Source organism: Choloepus didactylus, chromosome 5 (genome assembly GCF_015220235.1).
Source record: "Choloepus didactylus isolate mChoDid1 chromosome 5, mChoDid1.pri, whole genome shotgun sequence".
NCBI classification, from domain to species: domain Eukaryota; kingdom Metazoa; phylum Chordata; class Mammalia; order Pilosa; family Megalonychidae; genus Choloepus; species Choloepus didactylus.
Genome location: NC_051311.1, coordinates 116,886,366 through 116,901,684, shown reverse-complemented (window position 1 = coordinate 116,901,684; position 15,319 = coordinate 116,886,366). Strand labels below are relative to the sequence as shown.

At 39.1% G+C, this 15,319-nt stretch overlaps 1 protein-coding gene across 1 annotated transcript in view; it reads right to left on the bottom strand.

Annotated features, from left to right (window-relative positions):
- Nucleotides 1-15,319, bottom strand: part of NXPH1 (neurexophilin 1) — a 302,845-nt gene that overhangs the window by 211,561 nt on the left and 75,965 nt on the right. The gene's annotated exons all lie outside the window — the stretch shown is intronic.

Below are 15,319 nucleotides of genomic sequence, written 5' to 3'. Positions count from 1 at the left end.
TGGTCTCAGTTAATGGCCTACGTCCTTCCCTTCAGATTGTATGGGCTTGCTTCTTCCTCTCTAGGTTTTCATACTAGTTGTCAGTTTTTGAAGAGTAGATTTGTTATATTTATCTAAAAGGGCAAAATGTTACAGCAGGAACACCAGTTGTATGAGCTAACAACAAATAAGATCCTGAACACAGCTCAGGGTCCGTACGAGCTTCTCTGAGCACACACTGTCCCCTGACCCCACTCCCCACCCCTGCCCTCTGTCTATTGCCCAGCCATCATGGATGATCAGCCTTTCTACTCCTGAGTGCATCTAGCAAGTGACAGCAAAGGCTGGGGCTCTGCACTTGACGCGGCGGGTCAATATATGGTCTCTGGCAACAGTCAGTATGCCTCATTAGAAACTTGCCACTAGAAGTCACCTCGCCCCCTCCTACCCAATGACAATCATTTCTCCAGTCACTAAGGAGAGAGGAGGGAGTAGTTAGGTCTGATATTAGCGAAACATCAGATTGTAGGAAAATTCGATGTACTTTTTCTGGAAATTCCATTGGGATATTATTGTAGGGGAATTCCTCTACATTCCGTTTATCACTGTGGTACTAACTCGTATTATAAGAACAATAATTAAAGAGACGTTCAAGCAGAATAATATGTTTACCTGCACCGCACCTCTGCTGAGACACCTCTGCATCGTCTCTCTAAAGCAAAGTCAGTGCTAAGTTTCTCAGAGGGACGCTTATTTGGGCAAAGGGCAGGGAACAAGCCACCCCACGATTTCAAAAGGAACACTGTGAAGTCTGGTCGAGTGAGGAAGAGAAAGATGGGGCAGGTGAGCCTCTGAAGCAGATCATGCAGACTAACCACTAGTCCTGCCAGTGTGCATCCTAAGAGGAAAGAGCCAGTCTGTGAGAGGATATTGACTGAGGTATATTGAAGTCACTATATCCACGGTATGGGGAGTCACAAGAAGTGTGGAAATAGCTTTCCCATATCTTTGACATACCAGAAACACTGATGTTTTCTCTCACAACCTGGGATTTGCGACAGGTGCATGCAGGTCTGCAAAACCATATGGCTGGTGGAGAAGAAGAGCAAATTGGGCCCAGACCTAGAGTAAGGAGGAGCTGAGGAGTGAGGGAAAGCAGAAGAGTCTCCAAAGTTGAAGCCAGAAACCGCAATCTAGTCTAACTCAGCCATTCACTTATTTATTCATTTATGGAACAAATATTTGTTGCATGCCTACTCTATCTCTGGTCTCTTAGTGATCCATAGTACAAATTAGTACACAAAAGTTCTGAGAAATCCTGAAAAGAAAAAAATTACTTAGCCCAAATTCCCCAGATGTATTTAATCCTTGCAGTCCTCTATTTTTTTCCTTCTAAGAACACACAGATCATCTCAGAGAATTACTGTTCCCTGGGCCACAGTTTTGGAAATGCTAATATAGAATAAATTGTACTTAATTCCCATTGAAGGGCAAGTGTATGGTCATATTTATCAGATTCTTCAGTCATTTTCATACAATCTTAAGATAAAGAGCTGCTCTAAGAATTGTAGCATATGGATACGTTGGTTAGGAGGCCTCTGGCATCAAGACACAGGTGCCAGTAGAGGCTAGATTAACAGCAAAACTAGGGGAATGTGGAGTATGCCCTTAACTCCAGAAGACGACAGAAGCTTGAGGTAGACTCAAGCTCAATCAGGCCTAGCAGAGCCTCAGGAAATCCAGAATCTCTGGTCATATTCATTCATCCAACAATCATATTGAGTGTCTGTTATCGCCAAACATGAAATACATCATCTCTTGTGATTTTCACAACCACCAAACCTGCACAATTCCCATTTAACAGATAAAGTAAGTCGAGCGCATAGTGGTTACTTGATTGGCCCAAAGTCGCGTAGTTACTGAATGAGAAAGATGATATTAAAATCCAGGTCCATCTGTCTCCAAAGCCAATGCTCTGTGTCACATTTTTACACACTCCAAGAGTCTGCATCCCTTTGACCTCAAATCCTGGTATAATATCATTTTCCATCAGAGGGGTGGGTACACAGAGGGCCTGGACCTGTAGGTGGGGGGCAGCAGATCCAGCTTTGGTCATTTGCAGAAGACACAAGCTGAGGAAGCCATGCTGGAGCTGACAATTCAATCTTTAAATGGGAAAACTGGTTTTCTATAACCTAGGAAGAAATTAATCCAAATGATGATGAATAAAATTAACAATCACAAAATGCAGACCAGAATTTTAAGCCTCTTAATAGCATCTCCCGTGCTTTGAAAGAATGGTGTTTAAGTTGATACAAATTCTCAAAGCATTGTCTACTCTATAAAATCAATAATGCATACTCAATAAAATAATAGTAACTGCACAAAACAAATTAGATCCATTTTCTTTAAGACTTTTAGCAATGTGTGGCATAGTCAGTCATTGCATTCAAATGTGTAAACTGATTTACAGGCCCGAACACTGTGTAATGAAAGTGTATGCTGGTGCTGTCAAAACCATGGACATTTCTGGAAAGCTGGACTCACTACCACCCATCCAGACTCATGCTGGTGTCATTGATTTCACAAGAATGGCCTGTCAGTGCCCAGAGGTCCTGATTGCATTTGTTTAATTATAAGTTGTCTTGTTCTCTTCCTGATAGATGCTGTGATATTCTCTACCCTGAATGTTAGTAATACATTGCAGCCCTAAATTTTTAAACACTCCCTCTTAATTAAGACCAGTAACAACCCTACATGCATTTGGATTTACAGCTTTTAATATTTTAATAGGAAGAACTTTTTGTTCCCTTTCACACCTCTTCTCCAAGGTAGCAGGATCCCACACTGAAGCTCTTCTATGTAGCCATTGAAAGTCTTACTCACAACATCATACCATTCTCTTCTTGGAACATACCTCCTCCTGGTTATGTCTCCACATCATCCGTGTCTTCTATATCCTTCAAATCACTTCTGCCCACACTGATCTCATCCTCCCCTGAGCTGAGAAAACTCACTGAATTTATTTCTCACTTGGTGATTAATCATACCTCCTGGTTACAATTACTATGGCATTGTCTTATATTGTCATTTAGTTTTTATGATTTTGATTAGCATTCCATGAATACATTAAGCTGAATAGGTCAGACAATTCTGTGGTGTCTAATAGCACTATATTTCAATTGTGTAAACCTTCAAACATTTCCTTCTTCCTCACATAAAGTCTGGTAAGGATTTTGGGGGTCTCCTCCCCATTCCATGACCCAGAGATCCAAATCCATTCAAATTGTGACACTGCCATTTCAGCATCTGACTTTCAAAGATGCCATGAATGACAGTATTAGCACATACAGCAACTGTTAGAAAAGCTGAAAAAGTCCAGACCTCAATTAGAGATATGAATGAAGCAGATAGAGTTAGGACTAGGGCAAATTGGCCCAAAGGGTAAAGGATGATACAGACTGTGTATCACTTCCATGTGAGGCCAAGGGAAGAGATGTTTGTTTGGTGCAGGATCTATATTTCCTAAACAATTTAACTTGTACAGTATGTTCAAATACCACAATTACATGGAATTTTGAATAGGAAGTGAGACCTGGTAGATTTGTATAGGTTAGTGTGAATTGTAACACATCCCAAAGTAATTTGGGTAGAGAATAAAAATATATACGCAGGGTCCCCCTGAGGAGCTGGGAGAAAATGCAGAAGTGTTGGACTTCCTCACCTGGATTGTTGCTGATGTTCTCACAAACATTGAGGGCTGGCGATTTGGTACACTGAGCCCTCTGTCTTGGTGCTTGCCCTTATGGAGCTCATTACAGCAAAGGAAAGGCTAAACCTGCTCATAATTGTGCCTAAGAGTCTCCCCCCAAGTGCCTCTTTGTTGCTCAGATGTGGCCTTCCCTCTCTAACTAAGCCAACTTGGCAGGTGATCTCAATGCCCTCCCCCCTACCTGGAACCTGACTCCCAGGGGTGTAAATCTCCCTGGCAAAGCAGGATATGTCTCCTGGGAATGAATCTGGACCCAACATCATGAGATTGAGAACATCTACTTGACCAAAAGGGAGATATGAAATGAAACAAAATAAAATTTTGGTGGCTGAGAGATTCCAAATGGAGTCGAGAGGTCACTCTGTTGGACATTCTTACAAATTATATAGATAACTCTTTTTAGGTTTTAATGTATTGGAATAGCTAGAAGCAAACACCTGAAACTATCAAACTGCAACCCAGTGGCCTTGACTCATGAAGAAGATTGCATAATAATATAGCTTACAAGGGGTGACAGTGTGATTGTGAAAGCCTTGTGGATCACACTCCCTTTATCCAGTGTATGGATGGATGAATAGAAAAATGGGAACAAAAACTAAATGAAAACTAGGGTGGGGGGAGGATAATTTGGGTGTTCTTTTTTACTTTTATTTTTTATTCTTATTTTTACTTTTTCTGGTATAAGGAAAATGTTCAAAAAATAGATTGGGGTGATGAATGCACAACTATATGATGGTTGTACACCACGGATGATTGTATGATGTGTGAATATATCTCAATAAAACTGAATTTTTTTAAAAAAATAACATACATCATGCCCACTAACACAATTGACTATAAGTAGTCACACAGTCCCTAATAGAAAGGGGCAGGGACATGTAGTATTCCCATCTTTTCCAAAGGAATAGGGACCTGGTTGTGGATGGGCCCTAGTCTCTACCACAGTGAGTTTACATCACATCTTCCAGATGGGCTGTGACAGGAATGATGCTACCTGGAGTTAAAATGCACTTTGGTTGCTTGGTCTCAGGGGTTGCCTGAGCTCTGCAGGGTCTTTAAGTGCAAGGAACTCATCCTGCACATGTTTGGAATTCTTCCAGAGTTCCTAGAACAGTGCCTCATATATCCTAAAGGCCATCTAAGAAAGTATTTATGGATGGATTGAATCTGAACACTGGCAGGGAAAACATCATATCTGATCAAGTTGTGCCTCTTCCAAAGCTCTTTGCTCCATTTTCCAGCTGCAGAAAAAGTATAGCTTACAAGACAGATGTATGTGGCAAGGATGTCAGAATTTCTTGTGACTGTCTCAATTGACTACTTGTGAATGCCACAACTTTGAAACTTTCCACTTCACTGTTTTGTGTTCTAGAACTGAAGAAAATCAACAGTGATGGACAATGTCCTACCGAGGAGAAAATGAAATGACAAAACCTGGCAAGAAACATGTTTGTGATACAATACTATCCAACTGCACATTTCCCCTGAGCTGCCTTAGATAGAAAGGCACAGAATTGAAATACTGTTATCCCCATTAACAGACGGGGAAAGTGATACCTGTAAAGGTTAAGTTTCTTAGTCATAGTCAAACAGTCACCCAAGAAAAGCCAGGGAGAGTACCTGCAAGGTTGGCTTTGGAACCGTTCCTATTAAATTAGATGATGTTCATTCCTCACTGAGAGCTTTAGGGGGAAAGGGATCAATAAGCACTTCCCTTTGGGTCACTTTACTACTGTGTTGGATTTATATCTGCAAATCTTTAAAGAGTTCCCATTTACCTGGGGTTTATGACTTTGTTATAATTGCCAGAACTGAGAGAAAGCTGCTTTCAGTCTGGCTTCTCCTCCTGCAGGGAGCAGTCCGAAAACCATGTCATCTCAATCATAGAACAAAAATGCTTTGAAGGAAAACAAATGCTGCTGCTTTATTTTTTTCCTTAAAAAGAAATTGTTGAATTGCCTGGAAAAGTCAGACAATGACTTGCAAAACCCTTTCTTTTAGGTTGTCTAGCTTTTGGCAGGAGAGGACAGATCACTGCAATGGATTCTCTGAGGGCCTCATCGAGGTCAGCATGAAAGATTGGGGGATTATTCCAGAATCTCTTGACACCATGGGAAGGAACTTTTGCAGCCAGATGTCTCATTTTTAAATTTTGGGTGTATACTCTAATTCCTTTTATATAATGAACAGAATATATTATGTATCACCATAAAATTATTGATGAACGTTGTCTTGAAGGTAGTTGGGGAGTAACAATGGCACATATATCTATAGCTACTTGATAACTGAATTTTTAGATGATATTTTCTCATAAATAAACTGTCCCATTTCAAGTAATATGCATATCCACACACAAAATATATACGTTAGCAAACAGTGAAAATCAATGAGCTTTTGTTTTCCTTTTTCTCGTTTTTTTTTTTTTTCCTACTACAATATCCCACAGCCCATACCTATCTTTCAAGTAATGCACATATGTATGGAAAGGTTAAAAGATAGGGGGAAAAAAAGGAGAGAGAGAAGAAAGGGAATGCTGTTTTGCAATTTATCAAGATAGGAATATTGGCAATTCAATTTCGAAACAACAACAAAAAAAAAAACAGTGAATGTGCTTATTCCATGTTATAACCCTCTCTTTGTGTAGTCTATTCCTTTTCTCTCCTTGGAATCCCCTTGTTTAAATGTGTTTTCAGATTAAATCTGTTCATTGCTAAAAACAAAATAGCATTTGGAATGTGAGAAAGGTTGCAGGATACATTACTAAATCCAACATGGCAAAGCCATTCTGAATCTGGGTAAGTGCATTATGGAACACTTAATTCTTAATCAACTGTTTAGGAACTATTTAACATGCTAAGGGGCAGCTTTAATTAATGGCTGCATTATTCGCTTCAACTTTAAAAAAAAAATCTGCTTTTTGAGTGGATTTAACACATTTCCTACAATTTCTTTACACCATGAACTTATTCACCAAAATCTTCCCTTATAGGAGATACAAAAAACAAACCATCACCTATCTCTGATCGAATAATATAATTCAGAATAAATGATATAAGGCTAATGAGGCTTAACCATATTGCTTAGGGGCTTGGACCTTCAGAGCAAAAGAATGGGTGATGAACTAACGGTGTTGAATGGTGGGTGAATGTGGTGGAAAGGGGAAGTTTAGAGTCAGGTATGTCACCAGAAGGGAAGCTGGAGGTTAAAACACGGGAATGTATAACACAGTGAATCTTGTGGTGGATGATGTCTGTGATTAACAGTACAAATATAAAAAAGTTCTTCCATGAACTAGAACAAATGTACGACACTATTACAAGGAGTTAATAATAGAGGGGTATATGGGAAAAATGAATGTATTGCAAATTATGGACTATAGTTAACAGTAACATCTTAATATTCTTTCATCAACAGTAACAAATGTACCACACCAATATTAAGGGTCAGTAACAAGCGGGATAAGGGGTATGGGATGTTTTGGGTTTTCTTTTTCTTTTTTCTTTTTTGCAGTAATGAAAATGTTCTAAAATTGATTGCAATGATACTACACAAGCCATTGATTGTATACTTTGGATGGACTGTATGGTATGTGAATGTATCTCAAAAAAATTGAATTAAAAATAAATAAATAAAGCAAAACAACAGCAACAACAACAAAAAGGAATGGGTGATGTAAAGAAGAGACAAATACCAATTCAGCACCTACTCTGTCCCCAGCATCTGCTACATGCTTTACATAAATTATTGCATTGTATATTCACAAAAATCCTATGAAATTGGTATTATCTCCATTTCAAAGAAAGAAAATGAGTTGGAGGTTAGGGGAAACCAGGGAAAGGAAATCAAAGACCATAAGAACTTGTTTTATATTACTGTAACAATGAAAGATTGTTAGGCCTAAGCACAAATTTATGTGGCTCCAAAATCCAATTAGTAGAAAGAACTACTCAGAGCCAGGAAATAAATGTGTATTTTACAAATCCCCCTCTCTCTTTACTTTAGATATCCTTTCTTCATTTTTATAATGTTTATGAGCTAAGACAGGTACATATGAAAACACCTTGGGAAAAGTGAAACATCACAATGATTGTGTTTGCTGACTATAAAGACACTTCTTAATGCTGCTCTTAATTAGGAATGCTCTCCTTCAACATGTCTATAAATATTTCATATTCTGCACTCAGCTCAGTACTAGGTATAATGCAAAAGAAGTAAATAAATCATTCTTAAAATGGAAGGAAATAAATATGGGTTGTTCATTGAATTCCACATTGATCTGTAACCTTTAGGGATAGACTCAAAATTCAAATTTCATCCAATAATATTTTTTTTCATGCCTAGCAAGTACAAAGTACTATGTCACAATCCAAATGAGGGCATATCTCAGACTTGCAAAGTACCACAAACACAATTACTAAAATTTAGCACCTAAGAAAGCATTGTTGTTTCTACCTATTTTTTATCTCTGTGTTTGACAAATATTATGGCAATGGCAGAAAGAAACTGCCTCGGAGCATCAAACATATATAAAACTTCCAATTTCTGATACAACTTTGTTTACCAAAAAAACAGTCCCAGGCAGCTATATTCTCTCCTAACAGTTTTTTGGAGATGTCAAGGATCATCTCCACAGTCCTTTCCCCAGTGCATGTTTTATGTAATCTCAAAGAATTGCAAGGAACTTCCTCTATGTAGAAGTCCCTAGTTGAGGATAAGGAAAATAAATGTTATTCTTTCCCCCCCTCCCTGAGCCCTGCTCTCCCCTCCTACAAACAGAAGCCTCGGCACAGATATGAGAAGAGATCTCTTATGGGAGGGCTCAATATTCCAGCACCATATGTTCTTTTTAAAGAGACACAGTCAGAACATCCCTTTGGTCTTCGTGTGAGTAACCATCTGCTTCGAACTCAGAGTCAGATCTTAAACAACATTTGCAAAAGCTAGTGTGCAAGGACCGCTGCAGGCTCCACTTCTCTCTCCTCTGTCCAGCAGGTGGATTCCCACAGGAACAACCTCACATCTGGACAGCTCTCAGGAGTGCCCCCAGGCCTCAGTGCTGCAGCCACACTCACCGTCACACATGTCATGTTCTCTTTCATCCCAGGCCTTCACACATGTTCTTCCCTCTGCTTGCATCGCTCTTCTCCTCTCTGCTCTACTAACTCCTACTTATCCTTCAGTTCCCAATTTACAGATGACCCATCTTTGGAACCTGGGAGAAGTAGTTCTCTGTGCCCGCAAGGCACCCTGTCCTTCAGCTACATCAAACTTCTCACATGCCACAGTCATTCACTGGGAATTGTTGCTGTATACACTATTTTCTGAATTCAACGAGGGCAGGCACTATTTGTATTCTTGTTGCCTCATATTATGTATGGCATATTGTAGGTGCTCAGTCAATATTTGTGGATTGAATAAAGGAATCAATTAATTGATGTTTATTTATAACTTATTAATTTATACCTGCTTTATTAGCAGTTAAATGATTAATCCTACCTAATTTAACACTAAAGAAGAGAAAATTAAAAGCCCCTAAAGTGACCAGATAAAGGATCATGATGGGAAAATATTTGTTTCTTTCTTTCCGTCTACCGCTCTGTACCCTGGGCATTGGGCTTCTCTGTGGTTTCTTCATGGTTGTATTTATGAAAAGGGTTTATAAACCTATTGTGTGAGCATAAATGACAATAGACTTGTTTTCTCCCTCTCACTTTTACTTCTCACTAAAATTCTAAATTCAAAGACTCTAAGGTTCTACCTTCTCTTGGCAACTGGAAAAGTAAATAATGAGGGTAAGAATAATTTGGTTAAAGCAATTCCACCACTCAGGGTGTTGTCCTTGGACAAATATGCCCCTTGAAGATAAAACGATTACTTCATTGGTCAAATGAAAATCTCAGCAGGACCAAACCATCTCTATTCCCCGGATAATATCTGAAGGAATTCAAATAATATTTCATACAAAAATATTTTTTCTGTACAACAAAAACAGTATTAAGTAGTCCTTCGAAGCTCACTGTAACACTCTTTAATCTGTTTGTTTTGTTAACTCACAGTGTACTAATGAACAAATGTTCTTGATTGACTGGTTGGCTTATTGATTGATAATCTGACTGGCTCTAAGGCCCAAGAGAACACCCAGCCAGTGGCATGGGATATTCAGCAACTAATAAGCACATCCCAAGTAGAAAAAACATGAGAACTGTGTGTGTGCGTGTTTGTGCATGTTTTTGAGTTTCCCAGGTTGCTATGAAATATTCCACACAATGGATTGGTTTTGAGGCTGGGAGAAGTCCAAAATCAAGGCATCAGCAAAGCAGTACTTTCTCCCCGACATCTATAACATTCCGATGCTAGTGATCCTCGGGGTTCCTTGGCTTGTATCCCTGCCTCACGTACATGGCAATGCTCTCTCCTTTCTTTTCCAGGTTCTGTTGACTTTTGGCTTTCAGCTCCTTCTCAAGACTTTAATTGACTTTGTCTGAATTTCTTCTACTAATAAAGGACTCTAGTGGTCTGGGTTAAGGCCCCACCCTTATTCTGTTGGCTATACCTTAACTAAAATAGCATCTTCAAGAGATCTTACTTACAATGGGTTCACACCCATGAGAATATAGATTAAGATTAAGAACATGTCTGGATATACAGAATTCAATCCATCACAGTGTGTGTGCTGTGTATGTTTGGAGAGAGAGAGAGGAGATGATCCAAAAGATGTATAATGGAAGAAGATGGAAAAATAAGATGAATAGTATATGGTGTTACATCCAGATGAGAATACAGTAAAATCAAAAATTTGACAGCAGGAAAATATATGACTAAGTCAGAAGGTTGTGAATACCCTAGCATAGCAAAAATACCAGGTATGTGTGCATGAGTGTGCAAGTGGCTGGGTGGGTGTGGGGGGGTGTGGGTAAGAAGGGAAAAGGGAAGGATTTAGTGAGAGATAAGACTAAGGAGTAGCAAGTAACCCACGGGCCACACAGAAGAGAAATTTGTATTTTATTCAATTTGCTGTGGCTTAGAGGGCTGATGTGATTAGATTCATGTTCCATATGTGAGTTTATTGACACCATTAAAATGTTCAACATCTCAGCTCTCCCAACTGTTGAATAGAGAAGATGATAGCTCCTGCAATAAACACACTCACCAGCAATGATTCTGTATATGTATCTGTTCTTATCTAAAACATTTTAGAACACCTCGGCAAAAAGTAATGTGGAGTTTCTGAGTTGTGTATTTATTATACTCAGCAGAAAAAAAGAACTAGCTTTTAATGCAATATATACATTCCTCTTCCTCACTGTGGTAATCAGCTAAAAATGATGCATACTCATAAAAGGTATCTTTTGATTCCAAAGAATGTGAAACATTTTTACAAACAATATATCAATGAGTCTCTTTAACCAACTGTTCAATTATCCACCATTTAGCTGTGAAATGTAACAACCCTCCAGGATCCCATGGCAGGAAATAAAATATTATCCTTTGGAAGAGCATAGAGTGCTATGTAGCCCATGATCTATAACTCAATAAATATTAACTGATGATGATAAGGCAGAAATCACACCAGTGGGAGTTCTGCAGAACTGTTCTCTTATTTATCCCACCTCCCACCTAGAAATACATCTGCCCAGAAATGCAGATATTTTTCCTCACTCAAAATCAGTCCCTGTGGAAAACGTTTTCAGCCTGACAAGATTAGAAATTCATTTAAAAGGTCATTTTAGCTGACAAGTGTTTTGTAAACTACAAACCTCTCCCTCCCTCGCTCTCACTCTCTCTGTCTCCCTCTCTCTCTCCCTCTCTCTCTCTCTCTCTCTCTCTCTCTCTCTCTCTCTCTCTCTCTCTCTCACACACACACACACACACACACACACACGCACATCACTTTCTGCAATGCTCTGTTTATTCTAATGTTCTCTGGAAAGGGAGAAGAGGAACTAAGTATGCAGCTGTTTCCATGGAGCACGAGGACATATGGGCCATATGAATTAAACTGACCATAAAGCATTTGGAAAATAAGACAGTAAAGTAAATTTCCTTTAGAGTGTGTGATCTGTGTTAAGTCATCTCAATTCAAACTACTGTCTTGTTGCAAGGGCAGGTGAGTGGAGAAGTAAGAGCTGGAGTAGAGTGGTCATCCAGCCAGTGAAACAAAACATATGGAATTGGAAACTTGGATATGCTGATTCACAAAGGGCCTGTTGAACTAGAGACGGATCCAGAGCTTGCATCATCTAGCAAGCTGACAGTCCACAACTACAAAGAGATGGCAGGACCTACTCATCTGAGATACATATTCTGTCAATTTCAAGAGTCCACAGCCATTTTGGAAGTGGGGGGAGTGAGGTTTTACCTACCATGCTGAGGCGGTTTTGTGGGTTAACCCTCTTTTAAGGGGTTAAACCTCCTAAGTCTGGATCATTTTTCAATACATTGGGCAAAAGACTGAAGCCTTGTCTGCAGAGATTGAAAAGCCTGAGACTAAACCACAAACTCTGCTATTTACTATGTCGACTCAGGGAGGTTACTGGACTCTCTAAGTTATTCTTAGAGAAGAAGATAATATTTAAATTGTAGTTTTTTTGTGAATTTTAAAGTTATAATATATGTTTGGGTAGGAATAAAAGCTATGAGGGAGAAGCAACGATAAGAAACTGAAAAAATTGAGAACAGGCAAGATGTGGAGCAAAATACAGGCAGGCCTGGCAAATCATATGACTTAGCAGTTCTCTGTTAAAAACCTTTACCATAAGCTTTAAGGGAATGTGAGGGATTCAAATGACTCTTCCATACCTTTCTCATTCTTTCTCCCACCACGCCCCTGGATGCCCCTTGTTCTCCAAACAATGAACTGTCTGTAACTGCCCAAAGGTGCACCATCCCTTACCTGAAACCCTTAGGGCCAGATGTGTTTCAGAATTCAGAATTTTTCTGATTTTAGAAAAGTAAAACCCCCCAGTGGGACACAGGACTACACCCTATAATTAATACATTAATATTTCTGCAACCAAATATGTGACCATTAACACTCATGGGTTTAAGGAAAGACTATACATAGTCTCACACCACCTCAGGTCAGTATTTTTGCCATATGAGTTAAGAAAAGCCTTCAGGTTTTAGAGCTTTTGGGATCTAAGAATTGCAATTAAGGGACTGAAAACCTGTGTATCATTCTCTATTCCTCCATATCTCTGTATATTCCTTTCCTCCATCTAGAACGTCCTTCTTGTGTCCTCATCCACCTGTAAAATTCCTTTGCCATGTTCAAGGCACAGATCAAAGAACATCAATCCCAAAAAGCTTCCCTCATTACTTAGGCAATTGGGTACTTTCCCCTTCTTCTTCTATAATACTAGATAGCTATAGATACAGATACAGAGATAGATATAGATAAAGATAATTTATAGATATGAATAAAATATGCTTTCACAATTTCCACATTGACTATGTCCACACCCCAAAAGATTGCCTTTTCTAGGTCCTTAGGAATAATCAAGGTCAATACTTGACTCTTTCATATAAAGTAGCAAGGGTTACTTGCTAGTAAAGTACCAAATGCATTGACAGTTTCTAACACTTGGTATTTATAAATGAAAACTAGTGCTTCTCAGAATGGATTTAGAATTCTAATTCCATTTTCTGCTAAGAAGTCTGGCTGCTATGCAATACTAGTCAACACTGCAAAGCTCCCCCTCTACATACACACAAGCAGATAGTTGGAATTTTGCACTAGGGGAAAGACACTGTATTATCAGCACACTGTTAGTACTATAAATTGGACTCAGCTTGCATCTGTAACAATTAGAAATTACTATTAATTTACCTTCATCATCATTATTTTACTTTACTTTCGATTACTTAGCTAACCCTATAGGGTGAAGAAATGTGTATTTGCATCAAAATTATTTTAGCTTATACTTTTTAAATTACTAGAAGAGACATTATGATTTCAAGTATGAAACATATATATCATTAAAGTATGTTTATTATTAAAATACTTTAATATAAAAGTAAAATAAAAGTAAATTTATTATAATCATCCTCTCAAGTTTTCCCCCACAGGAAAGAAGCTAAGGATGGGGTTGGTGACCCAGAGTCTTTAGCCCCTCCTACAAGGGCTGCGTTCAAAAGTTTGAGAAGCACTACCTTAAAGGAAGTTACTATACCTTTATTTAAATTCCGTATTCTCACTAATTGCCATGCAGTGAGAATGTAATAAATGTTTGTCTACTGATTGAGTATTTGAATGCTTTGATAATTATACAGAGTCACAAAAATGTAAGGGATTTAGCTCACAACTATCTCCAGAAACTGCAATGATACACTGGATTAAGATTCTTACATGATTCCTTGTGCTTCTTAAAATACAGACAAAATTGCAATGTTATCTTGGCTTCCGTTTAACGCTGTATTTGGAGAAGAGCCATAGCAGTCCCTCTGGTTCCTTCCTGTCATCTCCTTCAGAAACGCCAACTCATTTGGGCATTCAGGGGGCTAGCTGGGCAGCTGTCAAGCTCTGGATTATGCATCTTGAGCCCCAGCATCTGCAACTGTAGTGAGAATCGTTTCTAGCATCTGCCCTGGCTGGGATCCAAGGTCCTGAACTGCTGGACGAGGGTCACCTGTTCCTGGGCTGTCAGAACCTCCCGGTGGCTCATATTTTTGAGTCAACCTTGATAAAAGGAAATATGCCTTCAGTTCAGTCCCCTGATCCATGTCCTACTGAAGTTGCCTGCATTATACTGAAATTGTGCCAGAATCTTCGGGAGGATCTACAAACCTGCTGCTTGAGGATTTGAAACTAAGAATCTAATTCAGCTACAGAATAGAAATACCTTGTTATTAGCTGTGTTGTGTTGGGAGCAGTGGTTTATAGCCCACAAGTACTGTGGGGCCAGGGGTTCAGGGTGCAGGTAGAAAGGTCTTCCTCAAATCCTACAGGCAAAATGTGCAGATTCTCCATTGGTTTTACCATGAAGCTGCTCATCTCCAGTCCTTATAGAATCAAGGAAACATTTCTAGCTGAATGAGTGGTCAGTCTCCACTTGTCACAATGGCCTCACACCTGGGACAGCATTGAACACAATTGAAACCAACCCCACTTGCAGCATAAAAGTCCAGAACAATATTCACAGGCAAGACAGTTTCCACGTTTAGGAAGGAAAAGCAAAATTGTAGTTGGCAGCTGCCACCACAAGAGTTGTAGCCTCTGCCAAAAAAGAGATCAACTCTTCAGGAATTAGCTTAGAAAGGCACCAGCACAAAGCCTGATAATATAACAAGGATTCATACATGAAGTATTCATAATCCCTTATTTTTGCCTGTCATTAAGGATTAGAATGCTTCTTTAATGCTATATACAATGTATTATTTCTTCAGAAGACTTTTCTATATTTGCAATTCACAACTGATTCTTTTCTGGATTCCACTTTAAACCAAACTCCATTGTACTACTTAAAATAGGGTTTGTTTGCAAAGTTGAGAACATCTACTGCTGTCTCTCCTTTATTGATCCAAGGTTGGGGAAGCAAACAAGATAGACCAGTGCAAGCAGCACACTAC